At 49.8% G+C, this 17,334-nt stretch overlaps 1 long non-coding RNA gene across 7 annotated transcripts; it reads left to right on the plus strand.

The window, feature by feature from the left end:
- The first annotated feature begins 3,895 nt into the window (after positions 1–3,895).
- Positions 3,896–15,015, plus strand: LOC140620981 (uncharacterized). 7 transcript variants are annotated; one of them, XR_012020700.1, is made up of 6 exons: positions 3,896–4,008; positions 4,876–4,974; positions 5,191–5,281; positions 9,681–11,613; positions 12,766–12,893; positions 14,055–15,015. It is a non-coding gene; the product is annotated as an uncharacterized lncRNA (long non-coding RNA). The 7 variants fall into 7 exon arrangements; XR_012020696.1 differs by lacking the exon at positions 14,055–15,015 and having other exon boundaries at positions 12,766–14,029; XR_012020699.1 differs by lacking the exon at positions 14,055–15,015 and having other exon boundaries at positions 11,444–11,613; positions 12,766–14,029.
- The last annotated feature ends 2,319 nt before the right edge of the window (positions 15,016–17,334 follow it).

Below are 17,334 nucleotides of genomic sequence, written 5' to 3' on the forward strand. Positions count from 1 at the left end.
AAGCCCTCCTCAATTTTCCACCCAAGAGTTTAGTTCTGATAGCCTTCGGAGGTGGATGGATTTCCACTTCCAGAGAATGAGAGGGACTGAGAGGTGCCCCGTGGTGTCTGGGAGGCACCTAGAGGGTCATTTTCCCAAGCAAGCCCCTTGCCACCAAGGCACTCATTTATCTGCCCAAACTCACCCAAACCCAAACATACTCTCAGATTCTCTGGCTCCCCACACTTCCACAGACCTCCAAACACTCCCTCCAGACCACTTCATCCTACACTTATTTATCCTTGCCTCCCAACGCCCTCCACACCCCTCCCCCTGCTCATCTCCCTAGCCCCCCGCCCCAGCCCCTACCTCCCTCAGCCTCCACTTCACCCTATTAAGAAACAACAACCCCCCAGAACGCCTGCCCCCGGCTTCTGCTCCCTGAGCCCCACCCGCCCTCCCTCCTCCTGCTCCTCTCCCTGACAGATGCCTCAGAGCCCCGGGCCGCAGTTAAGGTGACGAGATGCAGCAATTCTTTATGAACATTTCATTCCTGCTCGCTACACGACGTAAATTAGATGGTGTGTTACATTCGGGCAATAAGAGAGATATGTCACCACGACGCTGGCCCATTGGATGGAGAGGGTAATCCTGCCGTGAATTTCATTACTGCTTTTATATAGACAGAATTAGCTCGGTGACAGCGAGCCTGATTGTCTTTCACTAGGGGTTTGGAGAAGAGCTGAAAGGATTTCACCCTGATGTGCACACTACTGAGTGACCCCGCTCACCAGCGGCTCCGCTGATTGCTTTGCACCTTGCAGACCCGCGATTGGCTCAGCCTCGCCGCCGCCTCGCCTCCCTCCCTGGTCCCAAGCCCTCCCTGCCTGGCTTTTTCTTGAAGCAAGAAGAAAGGAGACCTAATGGAGGAGTCACAAGGTCATGAGGGGAAATTTGTGCATGGGCAGGGGGCACGTTGGTGGAGTTAAAAAATACCCAACAATCCCTTTCGGATCAGAGTCTCCTGGACAAAAGCTGTGGCCGCTCGCTCTTTCCTCCCAGGAAAGGGTGAGAAGGAGCTTGGGCCACATGCCCAGTGCCCTCGGGGCAAAGGAGGGACTGGGTAGGGACTGGGAGTCTCCCCAGTAGAGACTCTGGAGTTGCCCTTCCCTTTGCCTCTGGTGCCTTTGTGTCCTTCCCCTGTGATGCTCTTTCCCACCTCCTAGGCAGGAAGAGTTGGAAGAAACAAGAATCATTGTCACTCCTGCCTGGCCCATGAACTCAGCGATTCCAATGTGGAAGGTGAGGGAGGGGCGTGGATTCTCTTTTTTCTGTCTCCCACACTCACCCTCAGGTCTCCCGCCCATCCCCAGCACAGCTACGCACAACACTCTTCAATGATCTCTGAAATCCTTACTGGGACCTAGATGGCCCAGTCCGGCTGCCTGCAGACAAGCCCAGACTGGGGACCTCCTTCCTTCAGTTTCTTTTCTTTCTTTTTTTTTTTTTAAATTTATTTATTACAGTCACACAGAGAGAGAGAGAAAGGCAGAGACACAGGCAGAGGGAGAAGCAGGCTCCATGCACCAGGAGCCCGACGTGGGATTCGATCCCAGGTCTCCAGGATCACACCCTGGGCCAAAGGCAGGCGCTAAACCGCTGCGCCACCCAGGGATCCCCTTCCTTCAGTTTCTTTAGTGGGAATGGCTAGTTCTGAGACAGCCAGCCCCTCCTGTTCTCTGGGTCTCCGACTTGGTATCCCTCACCTCTGTCCCCTTGTCCACTCCCTCCTTCCCCTCTCTCAATCCCTCAGCAAACATCTTCTGCCAGGCTTTCCAGAGGCAGCTGGTTGCCCCTTGGGCCGGCCAGGGAGGACAACCATTTGGACGCTGCTGCCGCCTCTGCCGCCTTTCAAAAGCCCTCCAGGGAGACCTCCATTCTCTTCCAATGGGTCATTCCAATCTCTCTGCAAGAGATTCCATTCCTTGCAGGCCCAAGGGCCAGGCATCAAGCAAGCAGAATAATCTCCTCAAAGCCCCTCATCTTTTGGCCAATCCGACACATCTGTCAGGAAAGTTTCTCTTGCAGCCCAGATTAGCCAGCTCTGTGGCCTGTGCCGAGAGAGATTAAGGCCACAGTCACCACTTTCCAGAGGAGGAGGAAGGCTCCGTGGACTCAGTAGAGCTGAGCAGGCCCTCCAGAGTCCTGGCCCGGGGTCTCTGCATGCTGACTCTGTCTGCCCCGTGGGTTAGTGCTCCGAGCTCCCCTTCCAGCCCCTTTCCCTGCACGGCACCCCAGCTGCCACTGCCTATCCTCCATGGAGCCCAGGGAGAAGGGTCCCCCCATGATTTACTCATGAAGTCACTCTGGAAAAGCTTTACACTGAAACCCCTTCTCCATGAAACGAAGACTAAGTCTACGATGCTGAACCTATAACCTAACCCCACCTCTATGACAGGGCAGCTCCTCACCCCCTCTGAGCTTCAGCTTCAAAAGGAGAGTCATAACTGCTGTGGGGGGCTGTGGTGCAAGCCTGCGTTTCCCTCGGTGCTGAGGGAGGGTCTCCAACCATCACCCTGCCCTGTCACACTTCCTTGGACTTGTCTCTGCTGAAGAGAGCTGTTCCACCTAAGATCATGCCTTTCCCCGGGCAGCCTATATCCACTGCCTTGTCACCATGCGCATACGAAGGCCCAGCCACCTCTCTGTACCTTGGGACACTTCAAAAGGGCCATCCCTGCCTCAAAGTCCCTCTTGAAGTTGGCAAAGGCCTTTTTGGAGACTGCAGCACTGCCCAATTTCTTCCTCTGTCCCATCCTGCTTCTTTCCAGCTCCTTCTTTTGCACTAGTGATAATTCCAAGGGCACTCCCCAATAAAGTTCCAGCATCATGGTCGCCATCCCAAAGTCTGCTTTCAGATCCAACCTGCAGACAAGTCCTGCCTACCTAGCCATGGGCTACTGCAGGACAAAGGGGTTTCATAAAGTGCCACATAGCTGTTGCTGCCTATCATCATCATTGTCCTCCTCCTCCTCATCATCATCATTGTTATAGAAGGCTCTGCCTAGCTGATGTGATGAGGTCAGCATATTTTGGCCAAGAAGTCCAGGGAAAGAACACTCAGTCTTCTTTTTTCTCCTAAGGACAAGGTTCTTTACACTCTGCCTTTTGTCATCTGATTAGACTGACATTTCCAGATTGACCAGACTATACCTCAGGAAGCACAGCCATGGTCCCAAGGATCTAGGGGTTCAAACTGCCGAGGTTCCATTACCCATATCTCATTCTTTGCCCCAAGAATCAGGAGCTAAGTGCCCACTGTATATCTGTCCTATACCCTCTGGATGTATTCCTAGCTGGGCTCCCTACCCTTTTATTTAAAGCATGTACTTTCCTCCCATGGACCAAAACCTCCAGTGGGGTGACAACAGTTCTCATGAGACCTGAGAACAGGGTCTCCTCTTCTTTCAGCCAAGACTTACTTCCTTCTTGGCCTTGTTTACAGCCTCCCTACCCCCACCAAAATAAAGCAAGCCCAGGATCCCTCTCCTAGGGAATAGGGAGGAGCATAGGCAACAGTCTTAGATTATTGTTACCCTTCTAAGTATGCCCACAGTCTGACTACTGGGCCCACAGCCTTGTCAGCATTTTGGAGTCACGTGGCAGGTAGGGACACTGCCGGGTGAATCAGATCTTCTACTCTGTCCCTGCTCCTGGGCCCTGACCTAGAATGTGTGCTTCTCAGGAGTGCAGTGTCCTGCATCTCTTCTAGAGCTTTCCCTGCAAAGCTGCAGACACTGAGCCAGGAGCCAGGGATGTGGGGGATGGAAGTTTCTCATCCTACCCTTCATTCTGACATCACAGGCCTCACTTTCTGACACTAATTGGTTGCCATGGAAACCAGTTCCTTAAAGTACACGACAACTTGAGGTGGAGGGAGGGAGGGCTACAGGAGCCAGCCCTGCCACAAAGAACCCACAGAGTCCCTCAGCATCAAGCAGGGCTGCCCAGAGTCCCTATCCTCTGCCAGTACGTATGCTTTGCACATAAGGAGAAAAGTCCACCAGCTCAGGAAAATGCCCCACAACTGCACAAAAATAATCCTAATTCACCACTCCTACCATTTCCCACTACATTCGGAAGTCTGTCTTATCTTTGAGTGGTGAGATCTTGCTGTAAAGTCGTAGTCCAAACAAGAAAAGTCAGCCACAGGGGATTCCTGGGTGGCTCAGCGGTTTAGCGCCTGCCTTCGGCCCAGGGCATGATCCTGGAGACCCAGGATCGAGTCCCACATCGGGCTCCCTGCATGGAGCCTGCTTCTTCCTCTGCCTGAGTCTCTGCCTTTCTCTCTCTCTCTGTGTCTCTCATGAATAAATAAAATCTTAAAAAAAAAAAAAAAAGAAAGAAAAAGAAAAGTCAGCCACTTACCTTGGAAAAAATGGATATCAGATGTGATGTGGGCCTCTCTCTCCCAGTCCTAGACCAGAAGTCATCTTTTCTAAGAAACTGTCCTTAACTAGCTAATCTCCCATCCTCAACGTCATCCCCGTCACACACACACACACACACACACACACACACACACACACATTTACTCCTCTTACCACTTACTCTAGAGCTTACACATTCTTTTTTTTTTTTTAAGATTTATTTGAGAGAGAGAGAATGAGAGAGAGAGGGAGGGAGGGGAAGCAGAGGAAGAGAGAGAATCCTGAAGCAGACTCCTGCTGAGCACGAAGCCTGACACAGGGCTTGATCCCAGTACCCTGAGATCCTGACCTGAGCCAAAACCAAGAGTCTGGCTGCCTAATCAACTGAGCCACCCAGACTCCCCTTACACATTCTTTTAGTCATTCATTCATTCAACAAATATTTACAAGCCTCTGTGTGTTGTAGATCCTGTGCTAGGTATGAGGGATACAGCCGAGAGCTGATAGGAACCTGTCTGATAGGAGCTCACTGTCAGCATCTTCTATACTCATTCTCATCCCTTTAGTAAGTATCTCTGGGTTTTCTTTTTTTATTCTAGTCCCCCAGTGCGGTAAGCCATCTAGCAGCTGATAGGGTGGGGTGCAATTTGCTTAGTAATCCCCTTCCACCCCTGGGCTTTCCAAGAGTGGAGACCTAGAGCCTATCAATATACATCTTTGCCTGACACTAGCTCCAAGATTTGGGGCCCCTCAGCCTTCCATGTCACTCCATTGCTCTCAGAACCAACCTCTCAAGGACCCTGGATTCTTCCACTGTCTTTCAAGACCAAGAAGCAGAAGAATGGATGGGACTTGAGGATGGAAGCAGAAAGGTATGTCTCCTGTGTGTCACTGTGTGTCCACTGGAATGGGTGCATGGGCATCAGATAAACAACCATGCCTTCATCCATCTGCATCTGCTGTCACTCACATGCACTTATGTTGGCTATATCTGTGACTTCTCCCAAATCAGCCAGTATGGGGATGTGAGCATGTGTGTGATTCCACTTATGAGCGTGAGTGAGCATGTGTTCAGGGGAAGGCGAATTTAGGGGTATGTCTCTATGTGTGTTTTTTCCAAATGCTTGGCTTTTTTCAAAATGGCTTAGAGCACTACTGTCATTTATGGGGTTTAAAATGTCAGAACAGGGCCCGTGGGGAGGCAGGGGAGATTAAACTGCAAACAGTGAAGGTTATAGATGACGTTTCTGATAGGCTGACAGGCAGACTCAAATGATGCTGCACTTTAGCAATCATTTAAACACACACACACACACACACACACGTGCGCGCGCATGCACACACACACACACACACACCAGATCATCTCTCCATATTTTAATGGCACATTCTGAAGGCTGAAAACATAAAAGGCCATATCTAGAAAACCACAGCTCTGCTTTCAGGACCCTCAGGTGACTGGGGTGTGTGTGTGTGTGTGTGTGTACTCAAGTGCATCTACCTGCCCCAAATGAACACACATGCTTATTTGTATTTTAGAGTCTATATAGGTTAATTCCACCTCATTTTTACATAGTGCCCTACATAATTAACAACATATATCACATCTGACAGACTATCTGACCATTGTAACTACTTGTATAAAGTAGGCAGGGGCAAGATTACTACCCCTATTTTACAGATAAAAGAATACTGAGGCTCAAAGAGGTCCAATGGGTTTCCCAAGACCACTCAATGGGAAGTAACAAAACTAAGGTTCTCAACCCAGGCAATATTTTAGAATCACCTGTAGAGCTTTGAAATCCCATCATGCCCCCAGAGATTCCAATTCAGTTGCTCTGGAGGTGCCCTTATAGTATGTTTTTGAAGACCCCTGGTAATTCTAACAGGTAGGGTATAACCCAGGTGTCTGATTATGCTCACATCCCTTCCATGTGAATGTGGATTCCAGTCTCCTTCCTTCTCAAGGCCTATCTCTGCATCTACTTCCCAGAAGACTTACTTCCCAAGAGGAACAGATCCTCTATTTCTTCTGTATCACCCTGACTCCCCACCCCTCCCTTTCCCACCCCTTTCTAAGACTGTGGAGGCTTTAAAAAATGCTCAGCTCAGCCTGGTGAGTGAATACACTATTGGCTGTGTGCCCACAGTTGTGGCAACCTGATAAGGGGCAGACTGTGTTGTCTCAACAAGAGGGAAGGAGGAAAACTAGCCCCACTTGGCCTGTCAGCCAGAAGAAGGCCAAGGGGGAGAGGAGCAGGCCTAGGTGACCTAGGGTGAGAGGAAAAAGGGAAAGAGATGGAAAAAAGAGAAAGGAGAAGAAGAGAAGGAGACCCCTTGGAAGATTATTCCAACCAGCTACATGTTTAAACTACCTCACTTGGCCACTGCCAGAGTGGTGGCCTAGCACAGCCATGAGGAGCCCCCTGCCTGGGCTTGAATCCTAGTTTCTTCTTACTAGTTGCAACTTTGGGCAACTACTTAACATCTCTGTGCCTCAGTTTCCTTATCATTAAAATACTGATTATAATAATAGTACCTGCTTCATAGGATCTCCAGGAGGATTCAGAGAATTCATGTAAAGTCCCTGAAATAGCATTAAGTACTAGGTAGAGGTTAACTTATTATTCTGCAAAATTTGATGCTTTGGAACTCTCCCTCCTTGAAACTCTTCCTATCTTCCTGAACATTCCTTCTCAGTCTCCCTTGCTAGCCCTGTTTCTCTGCCCTCCCTCTGAGTCACTAGTTCTCAGCCGGAGGAACTCTTACAGCTTACTCCCAGAGATTCAGGTTGTCTATCTGGGGTAGGGCCTACATATGGGTGTTTTTCAAGCTCCCTGGCTGATCCAAATGTGTCACCAAGGTTGACACCACCCCTTTGAGTGCTATTCCTCCCTAAGTCTCTGCTCTTACCCCCTCTCTCCTCACTTGTTCTTCCCAAGTAACTGACCTTCCCATGGCCTTAATTACCATCCAAAAGCCAGTGACTCCCCAGTCCATGTCTTCTGATAGGACTTCTTTTCTGAACTCCATGAGCTATTTTTGGCTCCCTACCAGACACCTTAATTTCCACATATGTGACCATCAAGTTCTTAATGGCCTCTTAGCCTCCTGCATATTTGCACTGAGATGTTCTCTAGATGACTCCCCCCTCCCCGCCCCAAGTACAAGTCCCAATCAAAACTCAATAATTTGCACTTTCCACCCAAACCTACTCTATACCTCCTCTATTCCCCATCTGTGTCACTTCAGATTGTTCACCCAGGCTAGAACTGGCAGCCAGCCAGGGATCCCCTCCCTCATCCCCACACCTGGTCAGGTAGAAAATTCTGTCAGTTTTCCAAAGACACTCTGAAGCCTCACTCCTTGATATCCCCACCCTGCCGCCATGCACAGGTCTAAGAGCCACCTCACCCCTCTCCCACCTCCAGTTATTCTGGATGCACCTTTCCCCCATTTTCTTCATCATCCTCAGAGCTATTTTTATTTTTATTTTTGGAAATACAAATCACTCCACTACTAAAGCCCTTCCGGATAGAAGTCAACTTGCACAGCCACAGCCTTTTATTACCTGTCCCCTTCCACTGGCATCCCTCGAAGTGACCCCACCCTCTGTGCTTTGGTTCTCCCAGTGTGGCAGGCTGTCGGACACCTCAAGGCTTTTGCATCTGCCATTCCCCCAGCCTGAAATGCTCTTCTCTTCCCCTGCCATTCTGCCCACATTTACAAATGAGCTGAAGTACCACCTCCTCTAGGAAGTCCTACTTGACTGACCACTCTCTTTTTGTCCCCATCACACCCTGTTGTGTTGGCTTCTCACTGTGCCTTCTGTTGCTTCGTTTTCATGTCTGTCTCCCGCACTGGACTGTGATTATCTGGAAGGCATGAGCCCTGTCTTATTTGTCCTTGAGGAGTACAGTGAGTAGGGATGAGGTCAGACTCCAAGTTCTATAGGGGGTGTTAATAGACTGTTTGGTTCCCTTGACTAATGCACTTAGTGAAGAATACTTTGGGTTATGCTCTGGATTTTGTGTATTTATTTGGGTTGTTTGGTTGTTGCGTTTTGTTTTTAAGAAGGACGCCTGGGTGGCTCAGGGTGTGATCCCGGGATCCGGGATTGAGTCCCACATTGGGCTCCTTGCAGAGAGCCTGCTTCTCCCTCTGCCTGTGTTTCCGCCTCTCTCTCTCTCTCTCTCTCTCCCTCTCTCTCTCAGGAATAAAGAAATAAAAAAAATTTTTTTTAAAGGGACACCCTGGTGGCTCAGTGGTTGAGCATCTGCCTTTGGCTCAGGATGTGATCCTAGGGTCCAGGATCGAGCCCCGCATTGGGCTCCTTGAGGGGAGCCTGCTTCTCCCTCTGCCTATGTCTCTGCCTCTCTCTGTGTCTCTCATAGATAAATAAATCTTTTAAAAAAGGTTTTATTTATAGAGACAGAGAGACAGCACAAGTGTGAGGGGCAGAGGGAGAGGGAGAGAGAAAAGTATCAAGCAGATTCCATGTAGAGCATAGAGTCTGATGTGGGGCTCGATCCCAGGACTCTGAGATCATGACTTGAGCTGAAACCAAGAGTCAGTGCTTAACTGACTGAGCTACCCAGGCACACCTATTTATTTTTGGTTGTTGTTATTGTTGTTGTTTTAAGTAGGCTCCATGCCCATTGTGGGGCTTGAACTCACAAACCTGAGATTAAGAGTTGCATGCTCAGGATGCCTGGGTGGATCAGTGGTTGAGTATCTGCCTTTGGCTCAGGTCATGATCCCAGGGTCTTGGGATTGAGTCCCACATCAGGCTCCCTGCAGAAAGCCTGCTTTGCCTCTCTCTGTGTGTCTCTCATGAATAAATAAATAAAATCTAAAAACAAACAAAAAAAGAGTTGCATGCTCTCCTGGCTGAGCCAGCCAAGTACTCCTAGTCTCTGGATTTTGAAGGGTAGCTTCCTTGCTCCCAGAGCCAAGCAGAGACTAGGTATGAACAAAGTGACCCAAATAAGCCATTCGCCTGACACTGTACCCTAAAGTTCCTCCCCTGGGTCTGCCTCTCCAGGCCCCAGAATTAGGAGCTCTGACCATCATAACGCCTGGTGCCCTTTTGTGGCCCAACCGAAGTGAGTGGAGGCTTCTCTCCTCTCTTTCATTTGAGATCAGGCTGGAATGCTGCCAAAGGATCCTTCAGAGAGAAACCAAGAAAAGCAAGCAAGCAAATAGACCTATAAATACTTAGAAATGCAGAAATGGTCAGAATGTAAGTGTCTGTTTCTAATTTGTCACCAGTGCCTAACGGAGAACATTCAAGAGTTACCTTCTGGGGGCACCTCAGTGGCTCAGCCAATTAAGTGTCTGACTTGATTTCAGCTCACGTCATGATCTCAGGGTCCTGGGATTGAGCCCTGTGTGAGCCCCTGCTCTTCGGGGAGGCTACTTGTCTCCCTCTCCCTCTGCCCCTTCCCCCCTTTCTTCCCCACCCCCAAATAAATAAATACATCTTAAAAAAAAAAAAGAATTGCCTTCTGGACCTTGTAACCCTTGCCTAAGAGAGTGCAGTCAAAAGCCACCTTCTTGAGGTGCTTGGGTGGCTCAGTCAGTTAAATGTTTGCCTTCGGCTCAGGTCATGATCCCAGGGTTCTGGGATCCAGTCCCACCTCAGGCTCCCTGCTTAGCTGGGAGTCTGCTGGTCCATCTGCTTGTGTATTCTCTTTTTCTCCCCTACCCCCGTCAAATAAATAAGTGAAATCTTTAAAACAAGACAAAAAAAAAAAAAAAAAGAAGACACCCTCTCTTCCCACCATTGCCCAAGGAAGGCACTAGGCAGGAATCCTAGTCCCATCCCAGGCAGATGGGCAGCTGAAAAGTCACAATTCTTATAGCCAGCGAAATTGAGGGCTCGAAATTGAAGCAAGCTCTCAATCTCCACAGAAGTGGAAGGTGAAGGCCATCAATGGTCTAGAGCAACGGGAAAAGTCAGGGTCCCAGAGACTAGCCAGCAGACAGAATGTGGTCTCTGGGACAATCAGAGCAGTGTTTGCCTCACAAATGGCTGGATTTGCCCTGCCAGACCCCTGCTTGCTAATATTCCTAGAGCCCTTGCCATGTGTCGGCCCTGTGCCAAACACTAGATTAGTCTGAGCAGCTTTCACCATAACCCTATGAAATAGGGACTATTATTATTCCTGCTACAGATGAGGAAACTGACTGTGAGTGAGGCTAAGTGACTTTCCCACGGTCACAAAGCTGGTAAGTGGCTAAGCTAGGATTCAAATTCAGACAGTCTGACTCCAAAACTATAGGTTCTTTACCTCCATGGTGTACTGCCTAACACATACAGCAGGTGATTATTCAATATTTGCTAATGGTAATAATAGCTAACATTTATTGAACATTTAACATGTGCTGAGTACTGTGTTAAGCACTTTATAGGCATTATTTTATTCACTAGCAGGTACTATTATTATCCCTGTATTATAGATGAGAACACTGAGGCTTTAAAAAGTTAAAAGCATTGTCCATGGCCCCAAAACTGGTAGGTGAAAGAACTGGAATACAAACCCAGGGGGATGGATAAGTGAATGACCAGAAATGACCAGAGAGACACAGATAATTCCCCCCACCAGCACCACTACCACCCTGGAGTGTCCTTGAAGGCAAGAGGCCTTTCCAGGAGCTCTGACAAGGTGGCTAACACCTTGGTAAAGGCTGTCTGTAAGCTTTTATCTATTTTTAAAAATATTTTATTTATTTGAGAGAGAAAGAAGCCCTAGAGAGACAGATCAAGCACAAGTGGGGGGCAGGGGGAAAGGGAGAAACAGGCTCCCTGCTCAGCAGGCAGCACAACATGGGGTTCTTTCCTGGGACTCTGGGATCATGACCTGAGCCAAAGGCAGATGCTTAATCGACTGAGCCACCCAGGTACCCCTGTGAGCTTTAGCTAAAACTACGTCCTGGTAGACACCTCCAGTCTGGATAGCTTTACCAAGTTTAGGGCCCAGTGTACTCAGAAGTAGCACTAGAAGTCTGGGCCAGTTCCTTCTTTCTCCCAGGCCTCTCCAGACATCCTCTCACCAGTGTATCCACTCACAATAGTCTGGCACTTGGAATCTGGTTGTGTATGAGGACCCCCAAATCCAGAAAACCAGAGCCTCCAGGACCTTCCCCTTCAGCAATTCCTGGCGGATGCTTTCAGTTGCTGAGTCTCCGGCTTTGGCTCCTGGTAGGAATCCTTACACAGCCATCGGGGTACCTAAGGAAAGAGGGATAGAGGAGGGAAGAAGCCCATTCCTAGCCTCTCCTCCCCATCTCCTCACCCTCCCCAAAGCCTTGCAGGCGGCCCCCACCACCTCCAAGCCCGCAGAGTTTCTCACCTCAGGCAAAGGCAGATGATGGCAGAGCTGGGGAGCAGAACTTAACTGAGCCTGGGGCACTGCAAATCCCTGTCATTAGTATTTAGGGAATGGGGGGGGGGGGTGGAGAGCAGGAAGGAGGGAGGCAGGGAGAGAAAGGTCGAGATGCTTGGAGATGCAGAGATAGAGATGGAGACGGATACGCGGAGAGGTTGCAGAGAGAGGAGAGGAGGGAGTGAGGGAGGAAAAGGAAGAAGGCTGAGGAGGGTGGCAGAGAGGCAGAGGAAGGGGGGAGGAGAGAGACAGAGCCAGTTGCTTTATTCATGGCTGGTGATATTATAGACTGAGTGAAAATCACATTATCGTAATGGGAAAGTTAGAGTTGCTGAGATGATGCCCTGAAGCCTCGGCGCTGATTGGGGTGTGATTGCTATCTGTATTTATATGTAGAAAGCAAAGTTCACTGCCAGTTCAAGATGGTGGCGGCTGCTTTATGCAACATAATTCTTCAGTAGGGAGACGCCCGGAGCGAGCGGAGCCAGGCGCGCCGGGAGTGGCCAGGCGAGCCCGGCCGGACGCCGGACGCCGGACGCCGGACGCCGGAGCGCGCGCTGGAGCCGGCGCTGGAGCCTGGGCCCCAGCCGCGCCGTCCGCCCGCAGAGCTGCGGGGACGCGCCCGCGGGGACGCCCGGCCCAGTCCCCGGCCGGACCCCAGGTGCGGCCACAGCCCGGCTCGAGGCCCAGGGCGGGCGGGGGCCAGCGGGGCGCCAGCAGGAGCAGCCCCCGCCCCCGCTCCTCCCGGGCCCGCCTACGGTGCGGCCCACGGCCCCGCGGTCCGAGCGCTTGAACCGATTGCTCGGGACTCCCGCACCCCAGCCCCTCCCGCACTCCCGTGATAGAATTCTGACCCTAAAATAAATGTCAGGACGTTTTTTTCCCCCCAGGATAACTGCTTGGATGCTTTTTCTGACATCTCAGATTTCTTGACGTTTTCCCTCTTCAATTTTTTTTTTTTTTTTTAGGGACCTCTCCTGTGCTGGTGCCTCGCCCCCCGCCAACTCCACCCCACTAGTGGTCTCCGCTGCCACCGCCCGTGGAGCAGCCCAGTGCTGGGATGAGAAAGGACCCATCCCTACCGATGGGTGAATGGGTGCGATCCTGAACTGCGGGCAGGCAGATCCCCACACCCCAGGCCCTGCCCCACTCTTGAGGATCATCCAGTCAGGGAGAGGGATGAGGGTTGTCAGGGCTGCCAGAGCCATCTTTTGAGCTCAGACCACCTTTTGCTTGAGGCCTATTTCCCTCAAGGCTTTGGGGGAAAAATGGGGCAGGGCTGGGCCCCACCCTAGAATTGCCAGATAAAATGCAGGGTGGTGGTCAGCCTGGGTGGCTCAGCGGTTTGGCGCCTGCTTTCGGCCCAGGGCCTGATCCCGGAGACCTGGGATGGGGTCCCGCGACGGGCTCCCTGCGTGGGGCTCCCTGCGTGGGGCCCGCTCCTCCCTCTGCCTGTGTCTCTGCCCCTCCCTCTCTCTTTCTCTCTCTGTGTTTCTCATGAATAAATAAAAAAATAAAATCTTAAAAAAATGCAGGATGGCCATTACATTTGAATTTCAGGTAAACAACAAATAGCTTTTTAGTATAAGTATATCCCAAATACTGCATAAGATATACTTGAACTAAATTTGTTGTTTATCTGAATTTCAAATTTAACTGGGCATCCTGAATTTTTATTTGCTGAATCTGGTAAGCTGCCCTACTCCCACCTTGCCTACTGACCTCAGGTTTTGGGGTTTGGTTTTTGTTGTTGTTGTTTCAGATTTATTTATTTGAAAGAGAGGAGAGAGAGAAAAAGGGGGTGGGGAGGAGCAAAGGGAGAGGGAGAGAGAATCTCAAGCAGACACCCTGCTGAGCCCCTAGAGGGATGCTGGGCTCCATCTCATGACCCTGAGACTGTGACCTGAGCTGAAATCGAGTCTGATGCTTAACAGACTGAGCCATTCAGGCACCCCTATTGACCTCAGCTTTTATATTGATTTACTGAAGGGGAGGCAGTGCCCTTGAATGGAAAGAGCCAGATTAATAGCTGTGTGGCTTTGGGCCAGTTTTTAATCTGGACCATCAATCCCCTTATCTGATCAGTAGGAGATAATAATACCTACTTTACAGGATGGTTGTAGCCATTAATGAGATATAACGTGTAAGTGTAAAATACCTGGCATAAAATAAACATTCATTAAATGATGACTATAAAATATCAATACTCATATTCCCTGAAGGTGCCCTCTTTATTCCCTTCTCATGTCTATTCTAGGCTTCTTGGAAGTCAAAAGGCTTGTAATCAGGATCTCTACTCTGGAAGTTGCTGCCAGAATGGGGGAATCCCAGGGACAGACTTATCATAGGATGGTTGCCCTCAGCAGCCTGACCCTACCAGGTCCACTGAGAGTTCTGGAAAGCTGGAAAGCTGCAAGGGTGAAGTAGGCACTAAGAACAAGCCCTATCCCCAGCCCCTCATCAAGCCCCACACATTCCAGGTAACTCTCCTAAGTGTAAAGGACGCACTAGAGTCTACCTTCCTTGGGACTGATAAATCTCCCTTTCTCCTGGGAAGATGGAGGGTGGGGTGGGGTAGCTATAAAATGCTGAACAGGAAGGCGGGGAGGTCTGCCTATCTGTGAGGCCACAGAATGGGCCATCCCATCAGGCCAAACCCCTCTCCATCCTCTGGCAGAGGCCCATGTTGAGGACTCATCAACTGGAAATTAGTAATCCCTCAGGGTCTCTGTCCCCCCCCCCCCCCGCCGGCCCCCGCTCTCGTATCTCAGCCTCAGCTCAGAACTGACTTGGCAAAGTTGAAGAGACAGTGTGCAAAGTTCTGAGTCCCACTGAGGCAGACTGGATTCCAGTATCTTCTGTATGATCTTTTGCTCCTCTCCCTCATAGAAGGATGGGATTGTTTTCCTCCCCTCAGTTCAGGTGTTACTGATACTGAAGAGGAACAAATAAATGGCTCCCAGTACCCCTGAGTCCCAGAGAATTTGGTAGCCAGACCCCAGCCTTGTCTCTGAAGGAAGCCAATTCATGGGTGGGCAAATAGTAGCATATTGCCTTCTCCTTCAAGAGGTGACAGAGTCAGCATTACAGTGCCAGGCAGATTATGTAAATGTGAAGCAACCAGCAAAATGCAATAGGGAGTGGTAGGGTCTGTAGCTGCACCTCAAAAGCACATGCCTCTCCTAAAGGCATTCCACTTCATATTCCTTTGCTTGGGTTTTTTTGTTTTTTTTTTTTTTGTTTTTTTGTTTTTTTGTTTGTTTGTTTGTTTGTTTTTTAATTCATGAGAGACACTGAGAGAGAGAGAGGCAGAGACATAGGCAGAGGGAGAAGTAGGCTCCATGCAGGGAGCTCCATGCAGAACTGGATCCTGGGACTCTGGGATCACACCCTGAGCCAAAGGCAGATGCTCAACGACTGAGCCACCCAGGCGGTCCCCTTTGCTTGTCTTAAACACTGTGCTCAGGGCAGCCCCGGTGGCGCAGCGGTTTAGCGCCGCCTGCAGCCCAGGGTGTGATCCTGGGGACCCCGGGATAGAGTCCCACGTCGGGCTCCCTGAACGGGGCCTGCTTCTCCCTCTGCCTGTGTCTCTGCCTCTCTCTGTGTCTCTCATGAATGAATAAATAAATAAAAATTTAAAAATAAATAAATAAATAAACACTATGCTCAGGTCGCTTGGGTGGCTCAGCCATTGAGTGTCTGCCTTTGGCTCAGGGTGGGATTCCAGAGTCCGAGGATCGAGTTCTGCATGGAGCTCCCTGGGTGGAGCCTACTTCTCCCTCTGCCTGTGTCTCTGCCTCTCTCTCGCTCAGTGTCTCTCATGAATAAATAAATAAATTTAGAGAAAATAATAATATAAAATTGACAGTGTGCTCAGCAAAGACTCAAGATGCCCTGATTTGGTCTTTTGGGTAATCCCCTAGTTTCTTGATCTTTCTAGTGACACACCTATCCCTAGCTATAGGGTCATGAAGTATTAACACAGAGTAGAGATACAATATGTACAGAGACACATTGACCTATAAAGATGCACAGGGTCAGGCAGCCCCGGTGGCCCAGCAGTTTAGCGCTGCCTTCGGTCCGGGATGTGATCCTGGAGTCCCAGGATCAAGTCCCATGTCGGGCTCCCTGCATGGAGCCTGCTTCTCCCTCTGCCTGTGTCTCTGCCCCACCGCCGTCTCTCATGAATAAATAAATAAAATCTAAAAAAAAAAAAAGATGCACAGGGTCACCTGTGTATACATCAATATCAGACAGCAAAGAAGCAGAGCATCTGTAAGAAAGCATAAGGACACTCACAGAGGAGCTCCCTATCGCCAGCTTGCTTTTCTCCCCTCTATCTCCTCTTTCTCCTCCTTGTTCACTCACTGGGACAAAGGTCCGTTGCTTACACTGTCTCAGTCCCTCTCTCATCTCCCTGGTAATGGTACTCTGTAGAGCCCAAAGGATGTGCTTGGAAATGGGGTGGAAGGCACCCTGCACAGTTGACCCATAAGGTAGAGCCAACACATTTGCATGTGGGGCCTCTGGAACGCCCCTGCTACTTTTGAGCCTCATGATTCGCCTGCAATGGGGCAGGAAACTGACAAGGAGTTCCACAGACTCCTTGATATCAGGAAGTTGAACTCCAATCCTAGTGGTTTAAGGCCATGTTTGTTATGGACTCCATCAGGATGTATGGTGATCCTCTCCCAAGGCTAAACCAGGCAGTCCTCAGACTTCCTGGGGACTGAGCCATAAGGTAGAAGAGGCCTTACAAACTCGGGCTACCGATGCTAGAATGATCCGGATATGGAATGTAGAGTCTGGAGCTTTTTCCCTGCTCCTTCTGACGCATTCTATCTTTGGCCATCAGTACTAGAACCTAGGTAGCCTCCTTTTAGACTTGGTCATTTCAGCAAAACAGAAGTAGATCAGTCAGTTGCAATAAATAAAAGAAATTAAAATCCAGTGCTCTTAAAAAAATAAAAATGAAATCCAGTGCTCTTTCAAAGATTCTGGAGAACTGATTTTCAGATCGTTTGCGTTTGGAAGTATCTGTGTTCCTGTCCCTTCCCTTCCAGAATTATAAGTAACACTTGTCACTGCAAGCATCTTATCAAAGCTGGGATGTCCAAATCACACAGGCGTCAGGAGAGGACTCCTCAGATGAGGTTTTGTCATCTGAGAGCTGCAAGAGGGAGTCCAAAGAAATGATCTCTGTCCTGTCTTGAAGACACGAGTCTCTGAGAATGAAAGTGAGACCTCTCCAAGGGTAGGAATCTTGGGTGGCAGCTGGTTTATTCAGATTCCTCTGAGGTTCCAGCTTTACATCCCTTTGGGCTTGTGTCTGTGCAGCTATGTTGCGGGGGAGGGATTGTGCATATGTCCTTGATCCCTAGAATGACCCAGCAAGAGGAACTGAGGTTTGGGGGAGAACACTCTTTTCATGGTGAAGGGAAAAAAGATGAGGCACCTGCCCCAGAACACCACCCTCCTTGCTTCATCAGGGAAGAGAGAGCAAAAGATCACCCAGTGCCCCCAGGACAGACAGAGGA

Source organism: Canis lupus, chromosome 29 (genome assembly GCF_048164855.1).
Source record: "Canis lupus baileyi chromosome 29, mCanLup2.hap1, whole genome shotgun sequence".
Taxonomy (NCBI): domain Eukaryota; kingdom Metazoa; phylum Chordata; class Mammalia; order Carnivora; family Canidae; genus Canis; species Canis lupus.